The 22,334-nt window shown below is 40.3% G+C and overlaps 1 long non-coding RNA gene across 1 annotated transcript in view; it reads right to left on the bottom strand.

Annotated features, from left to right (window-relative positions):
- Positions 1–7,857: 7,857 nt before the first annotated feature.
- Positions 7,858–22,334, bottom strand: part of LOC136884517 (uncharacterized) — a 395,017-nt gene continuing 380,540 nt past the window's right edge. The window contains exon 3 of the long non-coding RNA XR_010861373.2: positions 7,858–7,956. This is a non-coding gene — a long non-coding RNA (uncharacterized lncRNA). The remainder of the gene's footprint in view (positions 7,957–22,334) is intronic.

Here is a 22,334-nt window from a genome sequence, read left to right as displayed (position 1 = left end):
AGATTAAATAAATAAAATAAATTACTCGATATGACTCTCTTGTTGTAGTAATTCCACATTAGTCTGTACGCTTTATGGAGTTTGGTGTGCGTTAAATCTACTGTCTAATCCCGATGGTAGTATGATTTCTCCAAGGTATTATTATTATTATAATAATTGTTCCGTTATATCCATCATAGAGCGCGTTAAAACTTGTCCATTGGCTTGATGACTTTGGCCTTTCTATTGTTCAAAAATCTCTTCATGATCTCAGTGTGTTGCCCCTTCCATTCTTCTGAACAATTTTTACTCATTTTGCAGCTAGTTTTCACCGCAAATGTGTGTTTATTTACTGAGAACCTGAAGACTTCGCGATTTTCTATGATGACTTGCGTAATGTTCAATTCATTCAGGTTCCCCCGTATTTCCCCTGTTTTGGGAATTTGTTACATTGAATGATCTTTCTGTGATTCTTATCATTATCCATCCTAAAATGTCAAACGTCTCCTCCGTGCAGTATTGATGAAACTATCTGTGTAACTATAGAGGTCTGCAGTTCACCTTTTCATCCAAATTCCGTTTCCTTGTATGGGGCAGAACATTTTCTGAAGAATTTTACGCTCTTGTTTTTCAATATCTGCAATTTTTTAATAACCTCCTAAACTTAAGGTTTCTCGCGCTCCCGGTAGAATATCTGTTTTATAATGTTTCAATTTAACGTTACGTGACATGACTCGTTTATTGTAGTGATCCGATGTTAGTCTAAATGCCCTCTGAAGTTCTGAGGCCGTTTCTGTATTGGTCAAACAGTCTAATCCCGAAAGGAGAATCATTTCTCCAAGATATTTAAAATAAAGATACCTGTGAAATTGTCCCATATATCGTTTCAATTTTATATTTTTTACACTTTTGCTCAAAATTCTGCATATATTTGGTTTTCTCGAATGATATCTGAAAGCCTGCCTGTGATGCTATTATGTGTAATGTCTCGAAAGCATACCTGGTTTCCTCACTGTTCTTAGTATTTTTTTCACATCGTTATGTCCAACTGAGGAGCACGCTTGAACTTATTTAGCCGTTTTTTCCCCACTTCTTCTCTTTCCAAAATCTCTTTATCCTCTTACTGCAATTCTTCTTACCTTCTTCTGTCCAGGATTTATTAGTTCTAGCATTTGGCTCCGTTAAACAATGGTTATTAATCAGGGTTCTGAAAGCAGATTGATTCTTCAAAGTTTCCTGGTTGTTCTTGACTTTCAGTGTGGGGGCAAGATTTGCAATTCTTTTGGTCAGTCTATCATTGTTCATTCTGAAAATGTGGCCATAGAATTTCAATCTCCTTTTCCTGATATTGTCTGAGATTTTTTCAGTACGGCAATAAATTTCATGAGATTTGCTTTTCATCCAAGCAGTGCAGACCGGGCCGAAAATTTTCCGTTGAATTTTTGTTTCTTGCTTTGCTATATCTTTTATGAGTGATCTACCGCCAATGATTAAGGTTTCCGATGCGTCTAATGCTTTCTGTTTTATTACTGTATTATAATGTCTTAGTGGTGAGTTTTCCTGTTCCTCTATCGGACGCGTCCCAGGTGGCGGATCGGGGGGCTCGCCGGACTTGCCCGGAGGGTCTGAGGGAAATAAAATATCTCTCGTGGACCAGAAACAGGTACAGCCAGGAAACATCGCGAGGCAACCTCTAAGGCTCAACACCTTAGCACCTTAGTTGTACCAATGAGCTTGACGAAGATCAATATCCCCATTTTCATCAAATTATTATTATTGAGCGGTATGGTGTAGAGGTAGCGTGTGTGTGTCTTATTCCAAGTCCTGGATTATTTTCCTGAGTAGGCCTAGTTTAAGAATTATAATTCTGGATTATGGAGTAGAACAGGGTTCATTTGATACGATACTTTCTCAAGCTCTTAGTTACAGAAAGAAAGCGCACAGTGAGAAGATGGCGCTACTGACCGAGTGTACGTAGACGAACAGTGGTTGCCATGGTTATATTAGTGTCAGGATCCTGATGACGCTATTTCCAGGTAGACCTCCGGCCGAAAAACAACATATCGATATTGATATCAAATCTTGGTGTCGCCACTGATCTCACTGCCCCAAGTATTTTACGATCTCCAACCCTGAACTTGAATGAGTCTAAGCCGTTCTGCTGCCGGCCAGTTCATTCTGGACTTGGCTCGCAAGGACACGTAAACAAAACCGAGGAAACATACAACAGCGACAGAAATAAATTCTCCGCTACTGTGGCACAGTGCTACATGAATGGGTTGAGATCAATAGGCCATACGTTCTGCGGGGTGTCACGGCTGTTATTGACAGAGCGAGTAAATGTTTGGAAAAGAAAAAGAGAGGTTTGTTTTTGTATCCGTCATAACACTGACACTACAGGGCTTACGAATTCCACCTATCAGTACATGTTCTACACATTTGTTACGGAAACTGGACAACTCCCGCTTTACCCGGGTAAAGTTCACATTGCCTGACAACTGTGCATACAGCATTCCAGGCTCAACCCGAATAAAGCGCGAACTGCCCATGTTCATGGATAATATCCCAGATTATCCTGTCTGAACAAGTAAAGAAGAACACTTCCTTAGCAAATAATGCATGGTCGGTTACGTGAACGAATTCGATCCACGAAATGTCACTGTATTATTTCTCTCAAACGGAAAATAATAATTGGTTTTACTCAAAGGAAGTGTAAAATCTGCAGTAAATTAAGAAAAAATACGAAATTTTTACTTGAAGACAATAATATGGATGCATACTTTACTACCTTATAACTATTTTTTTCCGCTACGTCGCAGCGCTTCCGTGTTTTGTTTGTTTAACACTTTCGTGTGTGATGTCTTTGCTCACTGGAGTTGTTTGAATTAATTCGGTGTCGTTTTCTTCATGTTGCTCATTCGTTTTGCGCTCTAACTCATTCATTATTATTGGGCCATCCCTGGACCACAAGAGAGAAACAAAAGACTGCACGAGCAGCGGAATGCAACATAAGGGAGGCCTGTCTACAGCCCGTAAGTACGTATATATATTTCTCTAGTAACGATGGTATTTCTTAATTTACCGCAGATTTTACACTTCCTTTGAGTGAAAGCAATTATCATCTTCCATTTGGGGCAAATATTACAGTGACATTTAATGGATCGGATTCGTTCACATAACCTGCATAGTCAATACCCTCATTGTCATTTCTCATCTCTCTCCGTTGTTTATTAGGCCCCTAGAATATCACTCTGTGTTGGAAGGTTTATATTTCAAGTAATAACAGATTTAAAAATGATTATGTTCCAAAATCTTCAAGGTCTGACTGACACACTCGAGTTCATGCGAAGCTAATTTTGGGAGAAAAGGTCAACAGCGAGCTGGATCCACCAGGTCAAGAAAGATTTCGAGAGAAATAAATTAAGAGAAGAGAAAGAGAGGTGTTTGAAAAGAGAGTTTTAAGAATGGAAAGATTCCAAGGAAGAATCAAAAGGAAACCCGGGCCAAAGTGATCGGAGGGGAGAAGAAGAAAGCAAAGTGTAGTGATGAAGGAATTCTGGAAGGAACGGAGGAGGAAACAACAAGGAAGGATTAATTGAAATTGGCATGTGGTCCATAATAGACGTCGGTGTAAATAATAACAATAATGATAATAATAATAATTTGTCGATAAGATAAAAATTAACATACTGCAATACAGTAATAAGGCCAGAATCACTGTATGCATTGGAATCTCCAACCCACAACAGAAAATCAGAAGATGAGGAGATGAGGAAGACAGAAAGGAAAATTTTACGTAAGATATTAGGTTCTAGGAAGACAGGTGACATCTGGAAGAAAAGAAGGAATGAAGAACTGTACAAATATATTAATGAACTGACTGATGAAATGAGAAAGAGACGACTGGAGTTTGCTGGACACATTCATCGGATGAGTAACAAGATTGGCGGAGAGGATACGGAAGTACACCAGGAACTGCAAGAGCACCACATCCTGGACGAAAGAAGTTATCAAAGATGTAACTGAACTAGGTCTAAACACCGGAAGCATGTTGGACAGAAACAAATTCCGGAAAATAGTTGACACACAGGGAATTTCAGAAACGAGAGAGGCAACAACATACTTTGACAGACCGACAGAGACCGGTCGAGTTGGCCGTGCGGTTAAGGGCGCGCGGCTGTGAGCTAGCATCCAGGAGATTGTAGGTTCGAACCCCACTGTCGGCAGCCCTGAAGATGTTTTATCGTGGTTTCCCATTTTCACATCAGGTAAATGCTGGGTCTGTACCTTAATTAAGGCCACGGCCGCTTCTTTCCCATTCCTAGGCCTTTCCTTTCCCATCGCCGCCATAAGACCTATCTGTGTCGGTACGACGTAAAGAAAATAGCAGTCCGACAGAAGAAGTGTAGAAGTCAAAATATGAAGAGGTTTTGGGAGCAGAAGAGACAGGAAGCCAAGAAGCAGAAGCATAAGCTAAGCGTGGTCCATAGAACGCCCAAAGTGAATATAAAAATATAGTAGTATCAGGGCCAAGGATCCTCTCAGATGGAAGTGGATGGTACAAGCCGAACCGTGAACTCTACCAACACCAAAAAACTCACACAAATGCCCGCAGGAAGAAGACGCTGGGCTTTGTACGGACACCTGTGTAGAATGGAACCCTACACGCTGTCCTGTAAGATCTTCAAAGTAGCCAGCAAGGATAAACCCACTGGATCCCTGCGGATGCAGTAGGTAGAGAGGGATCTCTTAGAACTTAACAGTAATCAAGCCATAACAATTACGAGAAGTAACTACGGTTCCACTATTAAAACCAGACTCTTCTTAGCATACTTTACTAAAGACAAACCACAATGAGACCAGGAAATGGTCCGATGAACGTATGATAAGAGTTTAGCTAGAAAATTAAGGATTGTTGGACGAACAGAAAAGCTCAAGGTACCAAGAAGAAATCAGCAGCCAAACCCAACATCAAGAACACCAGAAGCGGTAAACATCGACCAAAACTAAAGACAAGCATCGTGGTCCTCAGGCGGCCCAAACGAGATATTAAAAATGTTATCTCCAACCAAGAGCTCTACAAATACTGCCAAAACATCACGGATGTGGCCAAGAAGAGACACCTAGCATTTTATAGGTACGCTACAGGATGCATCATGTCAGGTTGACTAACCTGCCTATCCCTTACTGGAAAAAGAGCAAGACAAAGTCACCATGGTTAAGTAAGCAAAGATATGCAGGAACAGAAAGAGACTCTCTCAGGAGGATGCTTAAACAAGTGAGATTTTAGGACAACCCAGCAGGAAGAAAGACTGGTACCCCTGGAGAAAAGGAGAGAAAGGAACAACACAACCGCAGGATGAACAATTACTGAGCAAATATCAAAACCCACCCAAACGCAGGTCGATAAGACCTCTGACGAAATTCTGTAAATGAGGGTTGCCTTTTACGGTCAAATGATCCGCGCGGGAATTAGTAAACTAGACTTTCACCTATTTTGTTGACTAGAAGCGCAAAGGAGCGTGTTTCACCAAGGTGGGTAAGGACCTGCAAGAAGCGGAAATTGCACGTGAAAATATCCAGAAACGGAATCCTGCTAGGAAGAAATTATTAAGGATGGGAACGTCGGGTAAAGGAAAGAGAACAGAACGCCGAAGATACATCGGGAGTACTGAACGCAAGTTTAAGAACGCGGAAGAAGGTCGAAAACAGTGGAATGGCGTGGTCGTTAGCTGGGCGAAACTAATTATTCGTGCCTGCTATGCTTTTCCCTCAGAATAACCAGTATTCTGTTTGTGGTGATGTAACTACAGTATTGTTTGAAGTGCAGATATGAGATCGTTCTAAGAATTAAGGTATCTTGAGAGGCGTGACATGAGCGATTTGCTCTGTCTCATCAACCGAATATCGACGAGACCACGATGCAACCTAGAAAAATCAGATAAGGTAACATGGACAGGTAAATGGCTAGTCTCAGCTACGGGCCCTGCAGTTACTAGCCCCAAGAGGATCATAATCGACATTGTTTAAGAGATGAGGCCACTAAAACTTGGGCTAAAATTGATATATCGATAGTAGGGACAATTTAATTTGTCAATTCACTCGAACACAACGTCCACGAATTATGTAGCCACTGAGCAATGGACCTGCGATACCTGTACCGCCCGGAGGAAACCTTTTGAACTCAGTCCCTAATCTCTTGAAACTGTGTTTTTAATTCCCTAACGTCCACTGGTGCACGTGATGCGGTTACCATGGAGACCGGACGGCCCACCCCGCGTCGCACCGCGTCAGCCACGTGATTGGACGGGGACCGTCGGGTGGCGCAGCAGTACATGAGCACTCGGGGAGACATCGTCCATTCGTACTCCCTAAAGGGCAATATCTCAATGTTTCAGAGACAGAAGATTACTGAAGGAAACCTCAAATATCGTACACTAAATTTAAAATTTCTGACAATCTCTATAAATAAAAAAATGTACAAAAATTGGCCCTCACAGAGAAGATGACTAGAGCCTGGAATTTTAGGCAGTAATAGGTTAGAATACAAACTTACTGAAGCGAGTAACAAGTATACACTACCCCGCACAATGGTCATGCTATGAGATTTGCATAAACATTAGGAGTACAGCCTATTGGAAGCCGTACAATTATGTTACCCTACCCTGCTATGTTCTGTGGCTGAGGGGTCATTGGCAGTATGCGATATGGTCAGGGGGCCTCAGACTTAAAAAGTTTAGGAAACCCTTTGCTATATGGATTAGAATTCAGGTGGAGATGTCTCACTTCGTATATTAGGAAGATATTTACAAATAACGTCCGGATGCTTAGCCAAATGGGCAACATAGTGGTCTTAGGTTCACAAGGTCGGTCGGTCCGGTGATTATATCCGCGTCTGGTTCATTCTTACAGTTCGGGGCTGGGTGTTAGCGTTAAATCGCATCAGTTTATCAACACACATCACACAGCAAACCTTCACAACAGATACACGCAATAGTGACGACAGAAGTCTGGCGCCGGGAAGGGCATCCGGCCATAAAACAGATGTTAATAATAATCTTATTGACTCTACGTTCCACCAACTACTTTTACGGTTTTCGGAGACGCCGAGGTGCCGGAATTTTGTCCCACAGAAGTTTTTTAACGTTGAAAACATTTGGTAGCAGACAAAGTAAGGGTCGCCATACAACAAAAAATGTAAAATTAATCAATCTCCTGTGACGAAATATGAACGGTTAAAGTACTGGATAGTTCTATCATATTAAAAAACAAATTCCTAAAATCGCTTGTTTATTTACTTGTTTTCTTTTTTATTCAAATCGTAGCCAAATTCACTTATTTACATAATTCCTTCTGTAATGTGTTCCTTGGTTCAATACCCTTAGGCGTTTTTTGATGTCTTGAAAAATGTCCACACCGAATGTAGTTATAAGGGGTTAAGTGAAACTCTGCACTGACTCACATTAGCGCTCGTAGCGCAGCGGTAGAAAAAGGCAAACTGCTAATCTAATCGACAGGATAACGATGATTTTCAACATTGAATAGCTTGCTTGAATGGCTGGAACTGTGGAATTTTTAACGTGCCAGTAAATCTACCGACACGAGGTTGACATATTTGAGCACCTTCAAATATCAGCAGACTGAGCCAGGATCGAACCTGCCGTCAGAAGGCCAGCACCCTACTATTGGAGCTACTCGTCCTGGCAAAATTGGGGTCAATACCCTTATAATACCCACCTCAACTAATTGAGGAAAAGCAAGGAAGAAGAAATTAAAAATAACCACACAAAGAGTGTATTATTTTTGCAGTGCATAAATACTCTTGTGTGCAAGTCAATGTTAAAGAAGCGCACTGAAATTAAACTCTTATAATTCACTTACCAGAAGAAGGTGCTGACTAGAGGGGAAGTGAGATCAAGAAGAGCCGAATGCCGTAGGGTCGGCGGACGTACCTCGCGGCACGACTCATGGCCGTACCTGCAACAAAGTGAGGAGAATTGAGCTCGCATTTTTATTGCCAAGGGCAGGAAAAAACAACAATGCACAGTAGGAGTGTTTAAACGGGAAAAACAGTTCTTAAACTTACTGTCCCATCAATTGCTAAGAATAGAATCCAGACTAATTGCCGGGGACTGAATTTATTTATTTATTTATTTATTTGACTTTAGCAGTGGTTCTCTCTTACACTTAACCACATGAATTACAAGATAATAGAAATATAAAATAAATGTACAATTCTATTATAAAATCAAAGACAACTAAGCTAAATAACACTTAGGGAGAAATATAATGAAAAATGAAAGCAAAGCACATCATATAAAAATAAGATAAAAATAAATCGGGAGCATAAAGTAAACAAGATTGAGGAAAAGTCATATTGAAGAAGTCACATACAATCTGAAAAAAAAAAAAAAAAAGCAAATTGCGAGTGCGGGATTGGATAGCTCTATCAAACTTAAAAAAAAAAAAACTAATTTCGAAAATCACTTCTGATTTAAATACAGTTCCGTAAAAAACAGCCTAAAATCGCTTGTTTCTTTACTCGTTTTCTTTTTTTATTCAAATCCTAGCCAAATTCACTTATTTACATAATTATTTCTGCAATGTGTTCCTTGGTTCAATACCCTGAGGTGTCTTTTGATGTTCTGAAAAATGTCCCCACTGAATGTACGTAATTATAACGGCTTACGTGAAACGATGCATTGATTCACATTAGTGCTCGTAGAGGTGCTTAAGTGAAACGATGCATTGACTCACATTAGCGTTCATAGTGGAGCTTAAGTGAAACGATGCATTGACTCACATTAACACTCGTAGTGGTGCTTAAGTGAAACGATGCACTGACTCACATTAGCGCCCGCAGTGGTGCTTAAGTGACACAATGCAGTGACTCACATTAGCGTTCATAGTGGAGCTTAAGTGAAACGATGCATTGACTCACATTAGCGCCCGTAGTGGTGCTTAAGTGAAACAATGCAGTGACTCACATTAGCGTTCATAGTGGTGCTTAAGTGAAACGATGCATTGACTCACATTAACACTCGTAGTGGCGCTTAAGTGAAACGATGCATTGACTCACATTAGCGTTCATAGTGGAGCTTAAGTGAAACAATGCAGTGACTCACATTAGCGTTCATAGCGGTGCTTAAGTGAAACGATGCATTGACTCACACTAGCGCTCGTAGTGGAGCTTAAGTGAAACAATGCATTGACTCACATTAGCGTTCATAGTGGAGCTTAAGTGAAACAATGCAGTGACTCACATTAGCGTTCATAGTAGTGCTTAAGTGAAACGATGCATTGACTCACACTAGCGCTCGTAGTGGTGCTTAAGTGAAACGATGCATTGACTCACACTAGCGCTCGTAGTGGTGCTTAAGTGAAACGATGCATTAATTCACATTAGCGCTCGTAGTGGTGCTTAAGTGAAACGATGCATTGACTGACACCAGCGCTCGTAGTGGAAGAAAAAGGCAAACTACTAATCTAATCGACTGGATAACGATGATTAAGAAGATGATTGTATTTTTTTTGGGATAAATAAAAGAATATATTCTCATACTTTATTATATTTTATTTACTTACAATTCGTAGCTCATATCCCTAGGATGTTTTTAACGCAATGCTTAATAAAGTAACAAAAATAAAAGTATGGCCGTAAAGAGTGATCTATGATCACGAGTTAAAAGCTAAATATTATGTACATTTACAGTATAACAATAAAATTAGTAACCTAATTTTAACTATAAGGACAAAAGTATTCTTCACCTGTACAGTAAATTGCCTACGTACCACAATCACATAACGTATCATACGTCACCAATAACATGAAACAATCAGCGGTTAAACAAGCGCATTGAAATTAAACTCTTATATCACTTACCAGAAGAATGTGCTGATTAGAGGGCAAGTGAGATCGAGCAGCGCCGAATGCCGTAGGGTCGGCGGTGATCTCCGCCCACAGTCTTAAATTTTGATACTGACTTAAAGAGTTCCTGACAGCAGCTGGAAGTGAATTCCAAAGCCACAACGAAGGATCTATTATACATTGAAGAGTGGTTGACGGGAATAGCGAGGGAAGTGCCAGATCTAGTGTTACAATTATGGAACGAGGATAAAAAATTGAATTTTGAAGAAATGTATTTGGGTAATTTTCCTTCAGAGTTCGATAAATCAATGTAAGTGAAACTTCCGTTACCTTTCGGGCTTCAGCCAGGAAAGAGCTGTGTTGCTAGGGGTTATGTGAGCATCACAACTCAAGTTAAAAGCAAATCCAAGACCAAAGTTCAATGCTTGTTGAAGTTTCGTAGTTTGTTCACCGGGCCCATTGATAGTAACAAAGTTTGGAGAATTTTTATCTTTACGTCCTGCGGCAAAATGTCCAAAGAAACGATCGGCAAGAACAGTAGAAAGTAATTAAAACTCCTATTTAGAGCAACGAAACTCTTCTATTATGGTACATTTAAAGGTCATGCGCCTAAAAAATATTTGTTATATGATGCCGTCTTGGAAATCTGAAAAGCCAGTTTGAATTAAATGAAAATATGTGCATGACTTTACCAGTAATACTTAAACAGTACTCTTGTTGTTATTCGACAAGACTACGGTATGTACCGACCGACACCGGGTTTCATCCTCTATTTTATCATCATCATCATCATCCCATATGGAGGTTGCGTAAGAATGTCAAATAGAAAGGAATGCACCAGGCGAACCGAACACGTCCCCGGACACTTGCGGTACTAAAGTAAATAAATAAATAAATAAATAAATAAATAAATAAATAAATAAATAAATAAATAAATAAATAAATAAATAAATAAATAAATAAATAAATAAATAAATAAATAAATAAATAAATAGCCAACAAGATGGAACTGGGCTATCGACGGACAATTTATTACAAAACATGCGTGTCACGCAACCTGAAACTAAAGCACCACACGTCAGTCATAAGAGCAGAAGCTCTGTATGCCATGGAGTGTCTTTGATTGAGCCGAAGAGGTCTGATAAGAAACTGGAAGTAAGAGAGATGAGAATTCTCAGGAAGATCTTAGGTGCGGTAAAGGAAGATGAAGAACTCCATAGACGGCACAATTCCGAGCTTCACGAACATATATAGACAGGCTCTCTGATTGTACTAGGAAAGGGAGAGTAGCCTTCTTTGGCCTTATACGTAGTAATACTACTGTTTATCTTCTGGCAGAACAAGAAGATTCGTACCACTTGGCTGACAGAAACTGAGGACATCACGGAAGCGGAAATATCAATCAGATCTTCAATATAGACGGTCTGTACGACATAACCAGAAAGAAATCCGTGGATTAAAGGAAAAAACCCGGAAGAAAGGTACCCCCTGGACAGACGAAAGAAAGCAGCTACACCGACAGAAAATGCGCCAGATCTGGGCAAAGATCAAAGCCGATCAGCTGAACAAACGTGGTCCAAAGTATATCCATTCGAACCAAGGAGAAGGAGAAGAAAGAAGGAAAGAAAGAAAGAAAGATATATTTTGTATAATATAAATATTCTTTAATAAACTGCATATCCACCATTACCTGCCTCACTTCCGTTTCCTATGTTATCAATGCAATCAAGTAGCCCATGACAAACATCTTGAAGCCAGCAAAACGTTTTGCCTTCGCAGTGTGCTCCAGTTTCGCACTCTGCAGGTAGTTCAAGAACTAGCTGCCGCTGCCTGAGACGCTTTTGTTTCAGTGTGGTTTGGCCTCAACTCTATTTTCCAGAGATACAGTTCATAGTTCCAGAATATATCAAGTATATACATGCCATCAATTTTGTATTTGTCCCTTTGAATGTGTGTCACGCTTTCATAAACGAAACAAATAACTCTGTTTATTTGCTGGCCATTATCAATTTGTTCCAAAGTTGGTAATACCTCGAGCATAGCAACTACACAATAATGATGATGATATTAGCAAATAAATCATGGCGAAACGGCAGAGCGCATTAATAATACCGGTAGATAAAGCAAAGTGTAAACAGTTAAAATGCATTAAAATAGAACACTGTTTGTTTGGGGAATAATTTGAAAGACACATCTGAAACATTTACACCTCGGACACGTTCCACAGCTGTGCGTGACAGCTATCAGGCCACATCAGTGATTGAAGTAGACGTATGTACTAGCCATTAGCCGAAAGAAAAAATATCGAACGCGCCTGTCAGGTTCACGGCCGTACGTTTGGATACTGTCGACATGAAGTGTATAGTCAGTTTAGGTTTGAAATGTCCGGCTCCATGGCTGAATCGGCAGCGTGCTGGCCTTTGGTCACAGGGGTCCCATGTTCGATTCCCCCCAGGGTCGGCATTTTAACCATAATTGGTTAACTCCCCTGGCAGAGGGACTGGGTGTATGTGTCTTCTTCATAATCATTTCATCTTCATCACGATGCGCAGGTCGCCTACGGCAGTCAAATAAAAACCTTCACCAGGCTCCTGTGGAGGCCACACGCTACTTATTTAGGTTTGAAATTGTGCTGTTGAAATGTTATTTCTTAATTTATGTTGCCAATTGGGCTGCAGTGAGAACTGATGGTAGTATGAGTTCTTGGACAGGGGTTGCACAAGGCTCTAATCTTTCACCTTTGTTATTCATGATATACATGGATCATATACTGAAAGATAATACAGTGGCAGGGAGGGTTTAAGTTGGATGGAAATGTGGTAAGCAGTTTCGCCTAGGACGACTTGGTCTTAATGGCCGACTGTGCTGAAAGCTTGTAATCTAATGTCTTGGAACTTCAAAATAGATGCAATGAGTATGAAAAGAAAATTCGTCTATTAAAGGCAAAATTTATATCAGTAGTGAAGACCCATATGAGTATTGAATGTCTGCTTGGAGATACAAAACTGGAACAAATATTTATAATGTGTGTTCTCGCCGGATGGTTATGCAGTAAGTGAGATTGAATCAAGGTGCAGCAAAGCTAAGGCAGTGAGCTCGCAGGTATCATCAACAGTATTCTGTAATAAAAACGTCAGTCCCTGGGCGAACCTGGCTTTACACCGGTCTGTGTGGGTGTGAAATCTGGATAGACTCAGGATATCTCACTCATAAGTTACAAGTTGTTTCAGTCGCAAGTCCATAGAATGGTTTGATGCAGCGCTCCATGCCACCCTATCTTACGCTAATATATTCATTTCTATTATACCACTACACCCTACATCTCTTCCAAAATGCTTGTCGTATTCAAAACCAACTGAACAAGTCCTGGGTGTCTTAGGATGTGCCCTATCATTCTATCTCTTCTTCGCGTCAAATTTAGCCAAATCGACCTCCTCTCACCATCCTTACTTGTGCTTGTCTGCGTTTTATGGCCTCCCTACTCCTACCATCGTTAGTTATATTTACTGGCCGAGTTAGAAGTAACAGAGATGAATGTAGGGAGAATGATCGCTGTACAAGCAAGTGGGAACAATTGCAGGAGGGTACTCTGAGTGAGAAGATCTCTGATTTGGTCTTGAGAGTAGAGGTCTTCCTTTACGAGTCTCTGCTAAATTCATTTCAAATAAACCTGCATCAGGATTCAGGGTGGCCTTATACTCCACCGAAAATGTGCTTCCCTTTTCGTAACTTAGCCAACTGCATTAGATAGCGATGGCCGTTCACTGTCAGTTTAGTATGATTCAAGTAATTCCGTAACATGTAGGTCATCTAGAAATTTTCCCTATTCCTTTTCTTGTGAAGTAAATGTATTTAGCCGGGAAATAAGGGCATGGGCGACAGATCTGTGACGTAGCAATCATGTACCGGCCGGACAAGTCCCGCCTGTTGTCAGCAGCGCAGCAGCAGTGGATCGTATTCTTTCTCCCGCCGCCTGTGAGGTTCGGTCTGTGATAAAGTTTGTACGGAAACTGCGATGGGCCATTCAAAACGAGAGGCGTGGAAAGCTCAGTGCAGGTGCTGTGCAGATCCATGGCAATGCTCGGCGCTCAGCAGCCGTTCTATTGGGAGGTGTTTGCTCATCCACCGTGCCTCAATTCTGGTAGTGATTATGCCAGAAAATAGCTCCGGCATTGCTGTATCGGGTGCCTATGACATTTCTCATGTAAGTATGGTGTATTTCTTTCTTTAAAAAAATGGGAAACTTAATTTCTGGATGACTCTCGTGATGAATGAGCGAAACAATATGCCAGAAAGTAATTAACTGAAGTGGGCTTGATCCACCTGTCTTCTAATAAAATGCAGTGCTCTGGTGAAGTGCTACCATAAACCGTTAAATAATATATCATGTTAATAATAATTTTAATATTCCGTTCGATTAAACATTAGATTAGCGTGTTTAGTCAAAGAGTCTCAATTATTGATTGGTGGCCTTTTACGTTCAACAAGAAACAGATTACAATAAATATTAGCATGCCTGCTTCATAATAATTTTGTAGACTATGAAAGGGGAATGGAAGAGAGATTGAGGAGAAAAGGGTAATAAGAAAAACCTGCCTTTTATTAACAACGTTGAAGTAATAGCAAGGATAGGAGAGACTAACAAAAACTCGCAGTTGCTCGTTAGCTTCACGTAATTTACTATGTGCGCCTATTAGGCGAGCAACACATCGTATGCTCCTGCGTTGCGGTCTGCAGATGAACACGGCGCTGCCCGCGTTATGGGCCACTGTGCTGTAGGTGACAACTCATTCTTGGGATGGATGTCGAAGGCATTATTCCGACAGAAACTTACTTTTTAGGGATTAACAAGTATCAGATGTGAATGGCAACCACGAAGCTCCGATATTAATCTTGACATTACTGCAACTTGTTAGAGATTGGCTGAATGTTTCGCCGTCCGCTCTACGGTATTTGTAGACTATATCCAACACCGGGACAGTTAAGTTTCGTCCACTTTTATATTTTAATATTTTCTAATCAGATCCTCTTCACTAAAATGTAGGATTTCTCTCTCATCTCCTTAACTAGAATAACCGCATACGGTTTAATATGTGATCTAGTTATTTGGCTTCAGGGTTAGTGTTCTAGCTTAGAATACTGGGTGACTTGTAGGGGATCATTTTGCCGAAGGGCAAATAAAATTTAGTATAACTCGAAGGATTTTTTCTTCAAAAGCATGAAAAGAAAACGACACAGCTGAGGCATTGTGTTAAGGGCCTTCATTGTAATGAAACTGTTAATATTTGAGAAATATAACGGAACCAGAGGATAATGGAGAGGGTGGAACTAGAAGAGATATGAGTGTAATGGAGAAAATAGAATTGAAGGAGTAATACAAGTGAGATGGAGACGGAGGAGGAGGACTGATAGACAGTAGTTAGAGGTGGAAGTTGCAGGAGCATGACTAGAAAGAGAAGACTGAATTTAATGGAATATAATGGAATGGAATGGGAAGGAAGATATTGGAGGAGGAGGAGGTTTTAGGGTAAAGAAGACAGAAGGAGGAAGAAGATTAATTTACAGAAGAGGCAGCAGATATGGAGAACAGAATGGATATAAATAAATAAATAAATAAATAAATAAATAAATAAATAAATAAATAAATAAATAAATAAATAAATAAATAAATAAATAAATAAATAAATAAATAAATAAATAAATAAATAAATAAATAAATAAATAAATAAATAAATAAATAAATAAATAAATAAATAAATAAATAAATAAATAAATAAATAAATAAATAAATAAATAAATAAATAAATAAATAAATAAATAAATAAATAAATAAATAAATAAATAAATAAATAAATAAATAAATAAATAAATAAATAAATAAATAAATAAATAAATAAATAAATAAATAAATAAATAAATAAATAAATAAATAAATAAATAAATAAATAAATAAATAAATAAATAAATAAATAAATAAATAAATAAATAAATAAATAAATAAATAAATAAATAAATAAATAAATAAATAAATAAATAAATAAATAAATAAATAAATAAATAAATAAATAAATAAATATCCTTGTCATCGAGCGATCACTATTATCCTGTACAGTTATTTTAATTTGACGCCATTCAGGCTGTCCGGGTATGTTGACGTTTCATTTTATACCACCAGATGACAGATATACCGGATCTCTGTTGGGCGATCTGTGGCTAAGTTTTAAATTAATTATGTCAGGTAAGCACCAAATGTGCCACCATAGGACTCTTATGTGCCGATATCGTACGAAGTGGAATGTCAAATAGGCTTTTTCCTGCCCTTTGAAACTACAACCATCTTTGCTGGTACTGAACTCCCAGTCTTGGGAACCGGAGGCCGACACTCAACCGCTGATCCACAGATGGAGCTTAGAAATTGTATGAAGAGAGGTGGAGACTAAGGTTTGAAACAGACATTAGTACTGTGCGTATTGCTACAGATTTTAAGAGATACCGGAATGCCAGAATTCTGATCAAGCAATCTAATGACGTGAAACAGTTGCTTGTGAGCACTCACACATTTCAAACTGACTGTTCAAGGTTCACTGTGTTTCCAGAAGAGGAGAGAAGTCACATGTCGCATGTACTCACTCATATTTCAACAAATCACACATGGTACGAAAAATGATATTTACAATGTCTTATACCCTGTGGTGTGAAGCAGCAAATGAAACACTCCACGAAGTACTTCCCATCTAAATTCCACAGCGGCGGGTGAAGACTAAAGAGTAATCTCCATGAAATATGCTAATGGCGTAGTATTTGAATTAGATCTCCATTATCACTGAACAAGAGCCTCAACAAAGGACGCTCGTACAAAACAATGGAGTTTATGTGACAAGGGACAGTGAGCTCTCTTGTTCTGCAGAACGCACACACTGAAAGCAAGTCGCCATCTCTGTCTGTGTTCGTTCAACATACCCATCACGTGATTACGTAGTGGTGCCCATACAGGCACATGCAATAGGGAAATAACCAGGGTAAATAAAGAGCGAGGAGTTTGTTTGAACGACAGGTGTATCTTGGAAACATTCAGAAATTATCATAAGTCCAGAATTTGGAGAACAATTTTAAGGGCATTCACTTGTATCATTAACAAAGCGGAACCTTTTCTCAGTGGGAGTGTTTGAGTTGGACCAGACAAATTTCCAATGCAACTGGGATGACGGATTTTAGGCAGTAATAGATTACAATGCGAACTAATTTGGTTGGTAGGAAGGATCTTCTAAAACCGGCACAAGGTGTAGGGGTAGCGTACCTGTCTCTTACCCGGACGCCCCGGGTTCGATTCCCGGCCAGGTCAGGAATTTTTACCTGGACCTGAGGGCTGTTTCGAGGTCAACTCAGCCTACGTGATTAGAATTGAGGAGCTATCTGACTGTGAGACAGCGGCCTGGTCCAGAAAGTCAAGAATAACGGCCCAGAGGATTCGTTGTGCTGACCACACGACACCTCGTAATCTGCAGGCCTTCGGGCTGATCAGCAGTCGCTTGGTAGGCCAAGGCACTTCAAAAACTGTAGTGCCATTGGGTTTGGTTTGGTTTGATTTGTTTTGTTTGGAAGGATATTCTAGCCCGCTCTTCCATAATGTACCAAGGGTAACATACATTCTAGGGGTTCTGATAGACTGTACCGCTAATGTTTACGCAAATCTGATAACCGTTGTGCACTTATTACTCGCTTCACTAACTTTGCATTCTAACCTATTACTGTCTAAAAATCCAGACTCTATCGATTAACTGAAATATCGTACCTTTTACAAGTAATGATGATTTAATATAAGTAACTGCTCGGCGCAATTATCTGATGGTTCAGAATGACATAACAAGTGCACTGTTAAAGATATATAAACAGTTCATACTACAACTGGGTTTTTGATAACACGAACAGAATTTAACGCTCCGAAAAACCTATTTTACTCTCACGTACAGGGTATTAGTAGAGGGTGTAACAATACTATTACGATTAAAACTCCGTCTGTTTCATTGCTCTAATTTATTTCAGGAGGGTCCAATAAATGGCACAGTAGGCGGTTGTTATACCTGCGGACGCTTAATCCTTACTTTCACTTCCCAAGTCCAGTCACCTCATACACCGGCCGTGTGTAGAGCGCTGGATCTGAACACAGGGCTACCGGCCACTCGACACACGATAACTGTTCGTTGGTTCGACTCCACAGACAGTACAGGAATTCACACAGTCACATGCAGCGAGCAACCAAGTGGCTCAACAGTATTCAAAAGCAGGACGATACTAACAACAGTGAACATTAACACAGGTCTATTTACCTTCACACTCGCGATAGCGGCTTTCCTCGCTGACTGACGCCAATCCTCAGTCCACAGAAATACGCGAACACACAGTACAGTCTCCAGCCCACATACCCACTGGTCTCTCCGACACCACAACAGCTCGCTCCTCTCGCAGGGGCCTTGTTTTTATACTTCGATGTTGGGCTACTGGAACATTTAGGGTTCGGCTGGAGAAGGAACAACAAAGGAAGGACCGTGGCATGTCCTCAGGCGGGCTGGGAGGTTCCCCGAGCTGGCTTAGTCATCCCCTTTCAGGTAACACCGAAGGGGCTGCGACAAGGCTGACGGTCGCTTGAGAACGTAACAATACAGTTATAATCTGTTTTACATCGCACCGACACAGATAAGTCTTACGCCGACGATGCGATAGGAAAGGGCTAGGATTGGGAAGGAAGCGACCGAGGCCTAAATTAAGATACAGCCTTATCATTGGCCTTGTGTGCAAAATGGGATACTACGGAAAAACATCTTCAGTGCTGCCGACAGTGGGGCTCGAACCCACCATCTCCCGTATACAAATTGATAGCTACCTCTGTGGTGTAAGAATAAGGTACGGTTAAATATTTAGGATATATTCCTCACACAAATAAAGAAAAAAATATTTGGGCATGGATGCGAAAAAGTTTTATGTCCGAAATCATTTTCTACAACTGTACATTAATCATGGGAATAATACAGGGACAGAACGTACCAGCTTACCACATTAACTCTTTCTTACAGGAAATGTTCCAAATGCCTTCCAGTATTCAACAGTAAGTTCACAGATGTTGTTCTCTGTATTCAGGTCTTATAGTAGGGCCTATGATGTATCCTTTAGAAGAAATGAAATGGTGTATGGCTTTTAGCGCCGGAAATGCACGAAGACAAGTTTGCCAGGCGCACGTCTTTTGAATTGACTCCCGTAGGCGACCTGCGCGTCGTGATGAGGTTGAAATGGCAATGAAGACGACACATACACCCAGCCCCCGAGCCAGCGGAATTAACCAATTATAGTAAAAATTCCCAACCCTGATGGGAATCAAACGCGGTACCCCTTGAACCAATGGCCAGCACGCTAAGCATTTAGCCGGACCCTTGTGAAGAATTTGTAGAAAACTGGTTTGCAAGTTTTAATGTATATGGATACTCCACTGCATGCAAAGATTTCGCAATAATTATGAAATAATGCACTTTATTAGTGAGTAATGGATCACGTTGCAAGAAATGTAAGCATCCCTTGGAGAAAATTATCTTTTTCAATAAAATGAGATCCACCAGTGTTGCCAATTACAACTTGCAGAACGCACACACTGAAAGCAAATCGCGCAATCTCTCTGTCCGTGTTTCAACATCCCCGTCACGTGATTACGTAGCGGAAATAACTAGGGTAAATAAAGAGCGAGAGGTCTAGCTCGTTTTGTTACAAAGTAGGGACAGATTGGTGAATTTACTGAAAAATGAGGACATTTTCAGGCAAATACTGGGGAAAATGTAATAATTAAAAAACAGTTTCTACTCTAACAGACAAGATCTCTGTTGTGCTTGTTTGGATAAATTGGTAGGCATGATCTCATCATGTGCGAGATGTGTGCAGGAGGAACCCTCCCTCCCCCCGCCCACAGTAGTTTGCATCAAGCACTGATCCAGTCTTTTTTGGTAGCGGCATTTCAACCACCACCCCCATAAGCTCGACCATGCCTCTGGTTACTACCTGCCTTTTTGCACCTGAAGACGTCAATTGGCGGCAAGTGCTTCCACGCCGACGACAAAGTGAAAATAAAGGTTCAGAAATGGTTTCCCCCGCAGGCGGACGAGAGTCCACAAAAACTTGTCCCACGCTACAATAAATGTTTATATCAGTATGAAATTAAGTGTGCAAGTAGTTAAGGATGTGTAGAATGGAATTTTAAAAAAAGAAGTTAACCAATAGTACAGGATAGACAAAATAAACCTGACCCGGAAAATATTTGTAAGACTGACGCGGAATTGACCGGGAACTGCCCGTCACAGGAAATACTGGAACCCGTGATTTCGATGCACCAATCGGTTGCTGCCACATGTCTGCGCATATGCATCTCCCCATTACGTCGCTGTATAATGACGTGTCAGTGAGTGAGAGCGAGAGGATCAGACGTGTTTTGTGACCGGTTGAATGCAACACACAGTGGTGCTCATGATAAAACAGCGCATGTTCGTTGTCGAGTGTTATGCGAAGCACGATTTGTGGAAAACCTGTGCGGAACTGTTTGCGCTGGAGTTTAAGACTGGAAGTGTTTTGGCGAAACCCCCAGCAAAGTCAGCAATGCATAACTCAGTGGCAAAATGCTGCAAACGGGCTCTCTAGCGAATAAAGACCGTAACTATCCGAAAAGAGTTCAAACACCAAGAAACAGTGGTCGAGTGAAGGAAAGTCTGGAACGTAATCAAAAAGGACCTGTATCCTTACAATGTTACTGTTGTGCATGGATTAAAGCGTCCAGCGGGAAATGCGCATGCGCAAACAAGTAACGGGACCCGATTGGTGAATCGAAATCATGGTTTCCAGTATTTCCTGTGATGGGCAGTTCTTCTGCTCATTAACAACAGCCTGTTCTAGATTTATTAGTTGGAGGTGAAATCGTACCCGAAAACATTTCGTGGAGTGATTTAGAGGTACCAACAGCTAACCTTGTGCAAAAGAGGCAAAGGCTACAGTGAGTTTATAACGAACCCATCCAATGAGAACCGCCTGTCAGGATCTGCACACTGAGAGTTCATTAGCGATGGTAAGTTAAGTCTCCTTTGCCTGCCGACTAGAACGGATCCGGTCCGAAGGTCATTGGCACTACACACTGTAACACTGAATACGTAATTACAAAGCTAAGAAGAAAAGAAATACAAGTATTACTTGCTGTGTGGGTCACTGCTCGCGAGGTTGATGGCAGCGAAATAAAAACATGTCGTTAGTGTCAACATCTTCCGGCGTATGAACACGCAACCGAAGGCAGAGATCAGCGAAACTCAGACGATATGACTTTAAGGGAAGTTAGGGTTGAATTTCGAAACTTCTGCAGTTTTATCCGATTTTTACCAAATTTAGTACAAATAAACACATATTTCTACCAAATTAGAGGTGTGTACCTGCATTGGTTCAAATGTTATTTCAATTTTTATACTTAAAATTAGGCCCGTAAAAAAGGTCCCTTGCGTAATACTTTTCGTTTTATCAAGTTGAACGTTCGTTGATATTACCTAATGTATGTAGAAATAGTAATGGATTTTAGTATCAGATGAATATTATTCTGTCCAGGAGTGTTTAAAACTGTGTTTCTAATTTGAAAATTAATATTAATAGGTAAAACCATGGACAAATTGTCCCGACTTTTACATCCTGCGGTATACGAAATTCCCTGTACTTGCGGCAAGGTGTACATTGTCCAGACAAGCCGGTCCATTGGTACTTGTATCAAGGAACATAAACGAAATATTCGTCTCAACCAGCCAGACAAGTAAGCAATAGATGAGCATGGCCTATCGTTGGGTCATGATGTCGTGTTCCAAGACGCTCAACCTCTTACCCACACTAGACACTACAGGTCCAGGATTATACGGAAAGCTGTGGAAATATGAAGAAATCCTAAAAAGTTAACTGGCTATCAATGAAGTAATACGCGGTTGCCAACTATTAAGGGTTTACGTAGGTAGTTCCCTTCACTACTGTTATTACCACTCCTCTCACTTCGTCCAGACGTTTCAACTACCACGTGGTGGTTAAAGCAAATTCTGATAAGAATTGCATCGCAAGGAACATTTTGTACAGAACAAAATACTGAAAAACTGCAAAGCGAAAAGAAAGCAAAATAATATCTATTCATTTAAGAACTGCCCTGCGTCATATATGTCTCTCCTTCCGACCTCCTAATTCTTTCTTCCTTGGATATTTTCTACCACTTCTGATGTCTTCTCATTTTCTCTTGATCACGGCTTCTCTTTCTGCCCTGAGTCACCAGGTCATAACATATTGTGCTGTTTCAGGGCGTGTCGTAGGCCTTCAAATAATCTCCTTTTAAATGGTCGCTAAGGGCTTTAAAAATGGCTGAGCGACTTAATTGATGCCATTATCTGATAGAGGAAGGAATAGACTATATTTTTACGAATAAAACAAAAACTGTTTTTTG

Source organism: Anabrus simplex, chromosome 12 (assembly GCF_040414725.1).
Source record: "Anabrus simplex isolate iqAnaSimp1 chromosome 12, ASM4041472v1, whole genome shotgun sequence".
Classification (NCBI taxonomy): domain Eukaryota; kingdom Metazoa; phylum Arthropoda; class Insecta; order Orthoptera; family Tettigoniidae; genus Anabrus; species Anabrus simplex.
The sequence above is the reverse complement of the archived record's forward strand: the minus strand, read 5'-3'. Positions and strand labels throughout refer to the sequence as shown.